General features: G+C 58.3%; 1 long non-coding RNA gene across 1 annotated transcript in view; it reads left to right on the top strand.

The window, feature by feature from the left end:
* The first annotated feature begins 28 nt into the window (after positions 1-28).
* Positions 29-12,012, top strand: part of LOC138998434 (uncharacterized) — a 28,017-nt gene continuing 16,033 nt past the window's right edge. The window contains exon 1 of the long non-coding RNA XR_011469156.1: positions 29-242. This is a non-coding gene — a long non-coding RNA (uncharacterized lncRNA). The remainder of the gene's footprint in view (positions 243-12,012) is intronic.

Below are 12,012 nucleotides of genomic sequence, written 5' to 3'. Positions count from 1 at the left end.
CACCGGCGGCCCGGCGAGCACTCACTCCCCGCGGGCACCAGGGCGCGCACCCCGCTCCTGCCTGGGAACCCCAGGTGCCCGGCCCGGTGGGCGCCGCGGGCCGGAAGTCACCTTGAGAGCGCGACGCAGTGCGGCTGCGTGTGCGCCAGGACGGGCGCCATCGGACCCCGCGCCCCAGGAGCGCAGCGCGTGGGGAGCCCCGCCCGGCCGTGTCCACCGCCCGGCGCCCGGCAGGACCTCAGGTATTAACGAGCCCGGGAAGCCGCAGCGAGCGCCGTGGTCCCCCTTCCCGCCCGGACCCTCCGTCGCGGCTGCTGCCGCCCCCGGGTCGCTGCGTGCGCTCCCGGCCGGCCGTGCGCTCTCGCCGGGCTGCTGCGGAGACCGAGGCTTCGGTCCGGCCCGAGCCCGCTCGCTGGGGGCGCAGCCGGCCTCCCCGAGGGCGCACCGGGCTGGAGGGGGGTCCCCAGAAACCGCTGCGTCTCGAAGGACCGGGGCGCGTCCGCCCTGCCCTTCGGTTGTGTCCCAGCAAAATGGAAGGCGCGCGGCTGACGCCGCTGTTTCTTGGAACCGCGAGGCCTAAAGGGCGAGCAGACCGAGGCCGCCGGTCCCGGGTTGGGGGTGGCCCGTGGCCCAGGCGCAGAGGCCCGCGGAAAGGGCCGGGGGCTCGCGTCGCCCGCGTGGTTGGGGCCTGGAGGCTCCGTTCGCTCCTTCCGGGCTGGCTGCGGCCAGTCGGGGAGGAAGACCGCAGGGTTGACGCTGGAGCTCGACCCCAGCAACTTGGAGCTCGCCCCCTGCAGGCCGGGGTCCCTGCAGGTCAGAGCTGGGGGACGCAGAGTCCCCCCTCCACCTGGGGAGGAATTTACGCGCAGTCGCTGTTGTTCTGGCTGCTCGGGGTGCCCCACCGCTGCCCCGGGGCAGGTCCCACGCATGTGCGTTTGTACCGAGGGGGACTGGGGAGCTCCCGGAATGTTCCTTTGTGTTTATCGAGTAGTTCTTTGTGCCTGGCTTGGTCCTAAGCATTTCGCCTTGGGGCCTGTTTGGCAGGATGGTTTCTTGTCGGTGATTTTGGCATAGACAGAGCTGTCTGCCCCCAAAGCCTGACTTCTTTTTAATTTTTATTATTTTAATCCTCACCTGAGGATCGTTTTCCCCCATTGATTTCTAGAGAAAGTGGAAGAGAGGGAAAGGCAGAGAAATATCAATGTGAGAGAAACACATTGATTGGTTGCCTCCTGCACGTGCCCTGACCTGTGTCCTGGCCGGGGGAGGAGCCTGCAACCGAGGTATATGCCCTTGACCGGAATCGAACCCGGGACTTCGTCTACAGTCCGACACTCTATCCACTGAGCCAAACCGCCTAGGGCCCAGAGCCTGGCTTCTTAACCTCCCACACTCTTTGCTCTTCGTTGCACAAACACACGGGTTCGTCACCTTTGGGATGTTATCTGTCAAGTGCAAAGTCGCCCAGGGGACACAGCCCATCACTCCCCAACCTCCTGGCCTACAGCTCTGGCCTAAAAACAGATGAATATTGTGGTGCTTCTGAGCCTCCTGGCAGCCAAGACAAAGAAGAAAACAGGATGGTTAACACTCTTGTTTGAAAAAGAACGTTTAGAATGTCACCAGAATGTCTAGAGACGTGGACATTTTTTTTCCCCTCCATAAGATTTATAGAGTCCGGCCGGCGTGGCTCAGTGGCTGAGCGTCGACCTATGAACCAGGAGGTCACGGTTCGATTCCTGGTCAGGGCAAGATTTATAGAAACTTGGAGATTATGTAGGTCAAGTGCTCACGTCACAGACGAGGAACCAGGCCCAAAGGGGGGAAGGCCCGCCCCCCATCATAAAGGTCGCTAGGAGAGCAAGGACTGGGGCCCAGGAGTCCTGCTTCCCATCCTCTGAGGAGCAGGCTTCCGTGGGCTTGTTAACGGGGAAACGGTTTAGCTGTGTTATTGGTCCCTCTGTCCCTCAGATCTGTGTGCTGTCTTGTCCCTTTGCGCGCCCCCATTCCTCAGGCTGGGCTGGCTTTGGTGCACGTGTCTGCAAATATTTGATGAATGAGTGAGTGGTGCAAACGGCTAAACCTCTGGACTGAGGGATGGGGTGGGAGTGGAATTCTCAGAATGGACTTGTGTTTTGAATGTTGCATTTCTTTTTGTTGTCATTGTTACACCTCACCCGAGGATATTTTCCCATTGGTTTTGAGAGAGAGTAGAAGGGAGAGGGAGAGGCAGAGAGAAACATCGATGTGAGAGAGACACATGGATGGGTTGCCTCCTGCATGCAACCTTGACCGGAATCGAACCTGGGACCCTTCAGTCCATGGGCAGACGCTCTATCCACTGAGCCAAACCCGCCAGGGCTGCATGTTGCATTTCTGAGCCCAGGAATCCCTTAGACCCCTCTCAGCAAATGCTGTGAGCTGGGTGGTGTGTCCCTCCTCCTCCCACCCCCACTCCCCGCCCCTTTGGCAATGGTCTGGCTCCTAAATGCTCCATCACCACCTTGTTGGACCTCATGGGAGGAGGGATCATTTCTCTACCGAGGAAGCAGGTTGTCAGTGAGGCCTGTAGGTCCCTTTATGGGGACTAAGGATGGTCGCCTGCTGGCACCGTCACACGGTCGCCATGAGACCTGGGACACCCACCCATCCTTATGTCCTTTTGGGCGAGAGGCAGCCTTCTGCTGCCTGTCTGGGTTTGGTTCCGGCCGCTTCCGGACAAATCGCAGAAGGTGGCTCATCGGGTCCCCAGAGCTTGCACAGGTTAGGACATTTCCAGGGTGGCCTCTGAAACCCTCGCTTGCTGACTGCAGGCACCGAATAAATCTGTACCAGAAAGTTGTCCCCCTGGGTGTGTGTTGGGGGAGGGGGTTGGCTTATGGGTGAGAAGCCCCTATTGGCAGAAAGGCTCCACGGGCCAGATCCCGGCCAAATCCTGCCCCTTCTCTCTGAACTGGCTCTGCCCTGGCCAGGCAGGATGGACAGCCGAGGCCCCCTGGCAGCGAGAGCCCCAGCTGGGGAAGAGAACCAGGGTACAGCTCCCCAGATTAGTTACTGTCTACAAGGATTAAAGGCCCCAAATAATGGCTGGCCTCTCCCATCCTGCGTGCCCGGGGAAGCCATGTCAATTCAGCCGCACGCCAGCTTAGGCGGTGGATGTGTGTATAAATCGAATTTAGCAAATCAGATCATGGTTTAAATGCACTATTTAAAGCAGTCCTGCAGGGAAGCCTTTTACAAAGGGAATAATCATTTTGTGATGCTAATCGCCGGCCTCCAATTTATCTCCTTTGTAAGTTCAGATGTTGGCGCACCCGGGCCGCTCTGAAATTGGGGCGCTCGGGCGCGGGGCTGGGCGACGGCTGTCGGCCTGCCTTCTCTAACCTCTCGTTCGAAATGGGCGCATGTCCTCGCTCTCGCAGGGGGGCCTCAGGGTGCTTGTCACTTAGCCTGATCGTTCTCATCCATCCCACTCATCTTTTTTTTATAATCTGATAGAGCCCGCCTTTCAGCTGCTGCTGGCTCCTCTTCTGAGATTTGCGCCCATCCTGGGGGCGGGGTGTGTGGGGGGGGATAGAAGCCCTGCTGTTCCCAGGGTATTAGATGCAGCTCCGTCTCTGATCTGAACCCTCTTTTGTCTCCCTGAGCTTCTGGTACCCCTGGTGCCGCATCGTCAAGGAGATCTGAGTCCACCAGACACACATCCGCCCCTGGATGAGGTCGGCGCCCGATCGCTGAATGGGCAGCGTTCAAAATTATTCTTTCTCCCCATTCACCGCCCCAGAGCTGAGGCCTGGACGTTCCGGTGACTTTTCCCACAAGTTGAAATGGGGACTCAATGGAGAACCTGTCTCCTAATTGCTATAAAAGTGTTTTATACACGGAGCCGTCCTGCCTGGCTTTGCAGAGGGAATATAATCGGGGACCATCTGGGTGGGAGGGAGAGAATGGAGGGACAGAGATGGCTCGGAGCGGAATAAAGGAAGTGGGCAGGAAGCCGGGGGCGGCGCGGAGCTGACCTTGCCCGGCTCACAGGCCCCGATACAGTGTCTTTGTCAAGGCGGCCACTGTTGGCGCGCTCCTCGGTAATTATGACTGTGTGTTGGCATGGCGACTCGGAGCGAGAAGACGAGGAGCGCCGGGTAAATGCACGACTTGTTCTTGCCTCCCAGAGCAGAGAGGAGCTCTGGGGGTCCTTCCTCCGGGGAGACGTGGTAGAAAATTCACCGGGCCCAGGGCCGGGCCGCGGGCATTTAGAGCCATGGACCCAGGTGCTGGCACTCACGGAGGTCCCCAGCCAGACGCGCCTCCTGCTCCTTCCTGGGGGTCTTTGTTCCCCAGCTGCGATGCCAACCATACCCGTGTCTACTCCTCTCTGGGTTGTCTGTGTCTAACGGGTTTGGTATTTCTTTTCTTTTTTTTTTTAATGATGTTTTATTGATTTCAGAGAGGAAGGGAGAGGGAGAGAGAGATAGAAACATCAATGATGAGAGAGAATCATGGATCGGCTGCCTCCTGCACGCCCCACCCTGGCGATTGAGCCCGCAACCCGGGCAGGTGCCCTGGCCGGGAATTGAACCCTGACCTCCTGGTTCATAGGTCGATGCTCAACCACTGAGCCACGCCGGTTTATTTTATTTTTTTTAATATATTTTATTGATATTTTTACAGAGAGGAAGGGAAAGGGATAGAGAGTTAGAAACATCGATGAGAGAGAAACATCGATCAGCTGCCTCTTGCACACCCCCTACTGGGGATGTGTCCACAACCAAGGTACATGCCCTTGACCGGAATCGAACCTGGGACCCTTCGGTCCACAGGCCGACGCTCTATCCACTGAGCCAAACCAGTTAGGGCTGGCTTATTCTTAAAGGATCTATTTCATAGGCCGTGAGTGTGTGTTGGGAGGCTGAAAGGAATGACTGATGGGCCCAGCGGTTGGGGTGGATTTTGGGGGCTCCCCTTTCTACCCTGGTGCCCTGTCCTTAGATCCTTGAGCCACACCCTCACCAGAAAATGGGGGCAGTTGCTGGGGCCCAGAGCTGCGCTGCCCACGGTGCGAACCACGGTTGGTCTCATGCGATGTGGTCAGTGGGACGGGCTGCCGTGATAACACTGGGTTAAATAAAATACGCTGTTAGCACTTGGAGTGGGGGAAACGAGTTAAGTCGGCTCGCGTGAATTGCGCATACTCCGCAGGAGCCGTCTTAACTCGGTTCATATAGATTTGCGGTGGAGTGCGGGAAACGTGTAAACTCGGGCCGATTGTAACTGCGTATTACCAAATATTTGTTTGTTTGCCGTTCACAAAGATACCTACCTGCGTATGCGAACCGTTTCATACCCATTGGGGTAATAGGTATCATAAAAATCCCTGATTTTGCGCGGGAAACCTAAATAATTGCCCGCGCCATCTTATATTTTGGCGGGAAATTCACCCCACACCGGAGTGTTAGAATTAGTTTTACCTGTTTCTTACTTTTTAAAAATATATCTTTATTGATTTCAGAGAGGAAGGGAGAGGGAGCGAGAGATAGGAACATCAGTGATGAGAGAGAATCATGGATCGGCTGCCTCCTGCACGCCCCACACTGGGGATGGAGCCCGCAACCCGGGCATGTGCCCTGACCAGGAATGGAACCGTGACCTCTTGGTTCATAGGTCGACGCTCAACCACTGAGCCACACCGGCCGAGCTGTTTCTTACTTTTTTTTAAAAAATATATTTTATTGATTTTTTTACAGAGAGGAAGGGAGAGGGATAGAGAGTTAGAAACATCGATGAGAGAGAAACATCGATCAGCTGCCTCCTGCACACTCCCCACTGGGGATGTGCCCGCAACCAAGGTACATGCCCTTGACCGGAATCAAACCCGGGACCCTTCAGTCCACAGGCCGATGCTCTAGCCACTGAGCCAAACCGGTCAGGCTGTTTCTTACTTTTTAATGTGGCTCCTAGAACATTTAAAATGAAACATGTAGTTTATATCCTCATCGGCCCAGACTAACGAATCAAGACCTCTCCAGCCCTGGGCTCAGTAACTAAGCCTGGCCTCCCCCTGGGAGGTCTCGGGCCACAGAGGGCTCTGCGCATAGAGGGCCGTGGAAGAGCCAGACAGAGGGAGGCTCGGCCCTAATGGGGCTTTTAGGGGCCACCTAGTGCAGCCCCTTAAATGGGGTTCCCCCTCAATCCTTCGAGGCAGGAGCCCTGGCTCTGCAGGTAGGGTGGCGTGAGGAGAACCAGTAGGTAAGCCCACAGGAGTCTTGGGATCGGGGTTCAGGGGTGCCTCGTGGATTCTGCATGGGCACGGATGTAGATGACAGGAGGGTGGTCCCGGGGGGTGGGGGGAGAACTCCCACCTCCCCCTCCCCTTCCTCACGGTGGTTTCATCTCTCCCAGATGTGCCCAAGCACAGGGCGAGGGAAAGCAGCTGTGCCCGGGTCTCGGCCAGGCCCACGTGGAGCAGGTCTCCTTTGGCCCGAGGGCTCCCGATGCCCCTCTCCCGGCCCCCTCCGCCCCCGGCCTTTGCTGCTCTCTGCCCTGGAAGCTTCTGGGATGCGCCTTGGCCCGGAGCCAGCGTCTCCTTGGCCAGGCCTCCTGCCCTGGCTCCCGGCCAGGCCTGGGTCTTGGGAGAGATTTGCTGGGGAGGTGCTGGCTCACCCTGCTGTCGGGGGGCAGAGGGGCCGTCTCACTTCGGAGGACTCCTGGCTGCAGGTCCAGCCTCGCCTCCCGCCAGGCCCCCTATGTCCGCTCTCAGAAACCCCAGTTTCCTGCCCTGGAGTCTCGGGCTGGGTGAAGGGCCACCCAGTCCCAGGGAGCCCCACTGAGCCCCAGTGAGCCCCAGTGAGCCCCAATGAGCCCAGTGAGCCCAGTGAGCCCCAGTGAGCCCCAATGAGCCCAGTGAGCCCAGTGAGCCCCAGTGAGCCCCAGTGAGCCCCAATGAGTCCCAATGAGCCCAGTGAGCCCCAATGAGCCCAGTGAGCCCAGTGAGCCCCAGTGAGCCCCAATGAGCCCAATGAGCCCCAATGAGCCCCAATGAGCCCAGTGAGCCCCAATGAGCCCAGTGAGCCCAATGAGCCCAGTGAGCTCCAATGAGCCCCAGTGAGCCCAGTGAGCCCCAATGAGCCCCAATGAGCCCAATGAGCCCCAATGAGCTCCAATGAGCCCCAGTGAGCCCAGTGAGCCCCAATGAGCCCCAATGAGCCCCAATGAGCTCCAATGAGCCCAGTGAGCCCCAATGAGCCCAATGAGCCCAGTGAGCCCCAATGAGCCCCAGTGAGCCCCAGTGAGCCCCAATGAGCCCCAATGAGCCCAGTGAGCCCCAATGAGCCCCAATGAGCCCCAGTGAGCCCCAATGAGCCCCAGTGAGCCCCAGTGAGCCCCAGTGAGCCCCAATGAGCCCAGTGAGCCCAATGAGCCCAGTGAGCCCCAATGAGCCCAGTGAGCCCCAATGAGCCCCAGTGAGCCCCAATGAGCCCAGTGAGCCCAATGAGCCCAGTGAGCCCCAATGAGCCCCAATGAGCCCCAGTGAGCCCCAGTGAGCCCCAGTGAGCCCCAATGAGCCCAGTGAGCCCAATGAGCCCAGTGAGCCCCAGTGAGCCCCAGTGAGCCCCAGTGAGCCCCAATGAGCCCCAATGAGCCCAGTGAGCCCCAATGAGCCCCAATGAGCCCCAATGAGCCCAGTGAGCCCCAGTGAGCCCCAATGAGCCCAATGAGCCCCAATGAGCCCCAATGAGCCCCAATGAGCCCAATGAACCCCAATGAGCCCAGTGAGCCCCAATGAGCCCCAATGAGCCCAATGAGCCCCAATGAGCCCAGTGAGCCCCAATGAGCCCGAGTGAGCCCAGTGAGCCCCAATGAGCCCAGTGAGCCCCAATGAGCCCAGTGAGCCCCAGTGAGCCCCAATGAGCCCCAGTGAGCCCAATGAGCCCCAATGAGCCCAGTGAGCCCCAATGAGCCCAATGAGCCCCAATGAGCCCCAATGAGCCCCAATGAGCCCAATGAGCCCCAATGAGCCCAGTGAGCCCCAATGAGCCCCAGTGAGCCCAGTGAGCCCCAATGAGCCCAGTGAGCCCCAATGAGCCCCAGTGAGCCCCAATGAGCCCAGTGAGCCCCAATGAGCCCCAGTGAGCCCAGTGAGCCCCAATGAGCCCCAGTGAGCCCCAATGAGCCCCAGTGAGCCCAGTGAGCCCCAATGAGTCCAGTGAGCCCAGTGAGCCCCAATGAGCCCAGTGAGCCCAGTGAGCCCCAATGAGTCCAGTGAGCCCAGTGAGCCCCAATGAGCCCCAGTGAGCCCCAATGAGCCCCAGTGAGCCCCAGTGAGCCCCAATGAGTCCAGTGAGCCCAGTGAGCCCCAATGAGCCCCAGTGAGCCCAGTGAGCCCCAATGAGCCCCAGTGAGCCCAGTGAGCCCCAATGAGCCCCAGTGAGCCCCAATGAGCCCCAGTGAGCCCCAGTGAGCCCCAATGAGCCCCAGTGAGCCCAGTGAGCCCCAATGAGCCCCAGTGAGCCCCAATGAGCCCCAATGAGCCCCAATGAGGCCCAATGAGCCCCAGTGAGCCCCAATGAGCCCAGTGAGCCGCAATGAGCCCCAATGAGCCCCAGTGAGCCCCAATGAGCTCCAGTGAGCCCCAATGAGCCCAGTGAGCCTCAGTGAGCCCCAATGAGCCCAGTGAGCCCCAATGAGCTCCAGTGAGCCCCAGTGAGCCCCAGTGAGCTCCAGTGAGCCCCAGTGAGCCCCAATGAGCCCCAGTGAGCCCCAATGAGCTCCAGTGAGCCCCAGTGAGCCCCAATGAGCCCCAGTGAGCCCCAATGAGCTCCAGTGAGCCCCAATGAGCCCAGTGAGCCCAGTGAGCCTCAGTGAGCCCCAATGAGCCCCAGTGAGCCCCAGTGAGCCCCAGTGAGCTCCAGTGAGCCCCAGTGAGCCCCAATGAGCCCCAGTGAGCCCCAATGAGCTCCAGTGAGCCCCAGTGAGCCCCAGTGAGCTCCAGTGAGCCCAGTGAGCCCAGTGAGCCCCGAGTTTGTGAAAAGAAGGCTCCTCACGGGACCCTGGGAAGTGAGGGATGGGCAGCCAGGAACTCGTCAGGAGTCATGACCATGGCGACAGGCGTTTACCCAGTGCCCAGGCTGTGCCAAGTTCCGAGCTAGCGCTTGGCACGCTTATCTGCTTCCCGGCCCTCCCCCGCCCCGGGTTTGGAGGAGCAGAGAGAGTAGTGAAGGTAACCAGGGACCTGTTCTTCTTTTCTTTTTTCTGTATTTATTTTAAAAATATATTTTTTATTGATTTCAGAGAGGAAGGGAGAGGGAGAGAGAGATAAGAACATCAGTGATGAGAGTCATTGATCGGCTGCCTCCAGCATGCCCCCTACTGGGACTCGAGCCTGCAACCTGGGCATGTGCCCTTGACGGGAATCGAACCCGGGACCCTTCAGTCTGTAGGCTGACTCTCTAGCCACTGAGCCATACTTGCTAGGGCTACTTTTTTAATTTTTTAAAAAATATTTTTATTGATCTCAGAAGGTAAGGGAGAGAGAGCGGGAGATAGAAACATCCATGATGAGAGAGAATTGTTGATCGGCTGCCTCCTGCATGCCCCACACTGGGGATTGAGCCTACAACCCGGGCATGTGCCCTGACCGGGAATGGAACCGTGACCTCCTGGTTCATAGGTTGACGCTCTATCCACTGAGCCACACTGACCAGGCTGCTCTCCTTTTTTATATCAAAGGCCATTGGGTGATGGCTTGCGGCGCATCCCGGAAGCGCCAGCCCTGGGGCAGATGGAACTCTGAGTCCCTGGGGGTCCTGGTCCCCAGAGCTGGCCTGGGCTTGGGGAAGCAGCATGTGCTCGTTGGGGCTGCTAGGGGATGGCTTTGGAGCGCCTCTTGCTTTGGGCTGGCGATACACCTGGAGAAGTTGCAGGAGGGTGGGGGGTGGGAGACAGGGTTCAGGGCTGGGCCCCTGGGAGCCCTGGCGGGGTGCTTCAAGGGGTGAGAAGCATCCCAGCCCATCCTGGCCTCTCCTCATTGTCAGTGGCATCCACAGCCTGTCTGTGCCTCAGTCTACCCCTGGAGGGCGGGGTGCACCTGTCCGTGCAGCGGGACACCCCCCGGGGCAGCCCTGACTTCTGGAGGAGGGGCAGGGGTCCGCAGCCTCTGTCCAGCCTGGTGTGTGTGGTCCTTCCTTCCTATCCACGCAGCTTGGTGGCTCAGAGCTGGAGGGATGGGAAGTGCCTCTGGGGTGTGTCTTTCCGTGGCATGCTGGGTGGGTGGGGGGGCGGGGGGGGCGCGCAGAAACCAAGGTCTCAAGTTCATGGCCACCCCTTCCCTCTGGGACTGCAGCTTCCTTTACCCCAGGTTCAGTTGCTTCTAGTCTGCTCTTCTCTCTTCTGCTGTTGGATCACCGGCTTCAAGACCGTGGTGGTGTGAGGCAGGGGGCATGTGGCTCGGTGGGACCGGGGGTCCACCTGCCCTCGCTCACACCCCTTGGGCCCACGGTTTCCCCGTCTCCCTGAGCCGGTTTTCTCATCTGTAAAGTTGGGGACAGTGATTCTTACCTTGTGGCACCCAAAGAGTATCTGTTTGGTCCTAGCCGGTGTGGCTCAGTGGATAGAGCGTCGGCCTGCGGACCAAAGGGTCCCGGGTTTGATTCCGGTCAAGGGCACGAACCTCGGTTGCAGGCTCCTCCCCGGCCCGGGCCCTGGTTGGGGCTCGTGCAGGAGGCAACCAGTCGATGAGTTTCTCTCACATGGATGTTTCTCTCTGTCTTTCCCTCTCTCTCCCGCTCTCTAAAAATCAGCCCTGGCTGGTTTGGCTCAGTGGATAGAGCGTCGGACTGCGGACTGAAGGGTCCTCTGGTTCAATTCTGATCAAGGGCACATGCCTGGGTTTCAGGCTCGATCCCCAGAGGCAGCCAATCAATGATTCTCATCATTGATGTTTCTATCTCTCCCTCTCCCTTCCTCTCTGAAATCAATAAAAATATATTTTTAAAAAATTAATGGAAAAATATCCTTAGGTGAGAATTAACAACAAGAACAACAAAAGAAGATACATGGAAAAATACTTAACAAAAAAAGAAAAGAAAAAAAGATAAGTGGGAAAATACTTATTAAAAAAAAAAAGTACCAGTTTGTGCCCATCTGCTGCTCTAGAATGGGGGGCGGGGTTGGTGGAGGCCCTGTGATGGGTGACTGTCTCACTCTCGGCCACACATCATCTTCCCTCAGCCAGGGCACAGGGAAGGCGGCAGCCAGGGCCTGGGCTCAGCTCTCTGCCGGCCACTCTGCGCTAAGTCATGGTGTTTACTGATCACGCGTGAGCTCCCAGCTCCACGGTGCAGAGCCTAGGAGATCCGGACCGCTCCCTGTCCCCTTGGAGCAGAAGTCGCCTAAGGACACAGCATTCAAGGGGGGATGGTTTGACTCAGGCCACGGGCATAAGAGAGGAGGAATCCGTTTGGGGTGCAGTCGTCAGAGAAGGCTCACTGTACCCAAACAGGCCTCCCCGAATGGAGGGTTGGAAGTGGGGGGCGGGGGTAGGTAACGGCAGTACTGAGTCCTGCAGGCCTGGCCTGGGCCCCTCCAGGGTTGTGGCGGGGTGGGGGTGGGGCGGGTCCCTATCCCAGTTGCAAGGGAACCAGGAAGCTTGGGAATTGGAAGTCTGCCTGCGCCAGGCTGTATTTTTCTACTGCGTTCACCGCCCCCCCCTTTTTTTTAAAATATATTTTTATTGATTTCAGAGAGGAAAGAAGAGGGAGAGACAGAAACATCAATGATGAGAGAGAATCATGGATTAGCTGCCTCCTGCACACACCCTACTGGGGTTTGAGCCCGCAACCCAGGCATGTGCCCTGACCGGAATTGAACCCTGACCTCCAGGTTCATAGGTCGTCGCTCAACCTCTAAGCCACACAGCCATTCATTTCTTCATTCAACTGTTAGTGACCACACACTATGTGTTGGGCTCCGGGCAAGGCCGTGGGGGACAGGGAAGGAAAACACAGCCCTCGGCCA

This window comes from Myotis yumanensis, unplaced genomic scaffold, assembly GCF_028538775.1.
Source record: "Myotis yumanensis isolate MYYU_CA2020_CCGP unplaced genomic scaffold, mMyoYum1.0.hap1 SCAF_20, whole genome shotgun sequence".
In the NCBI taxonomy this organism is placed as follows: Eukaryota; Metazoa; Chordata; class Mammalia; order Chiroptera; family Vespertilionidae; genus Myotis; species Myotis yumanensis.
The sequence above is the reverse complement of the archived record's forward strand: the minus strand, read 5'-3'. Positions and strand labels throughout refer to the sequence as shown.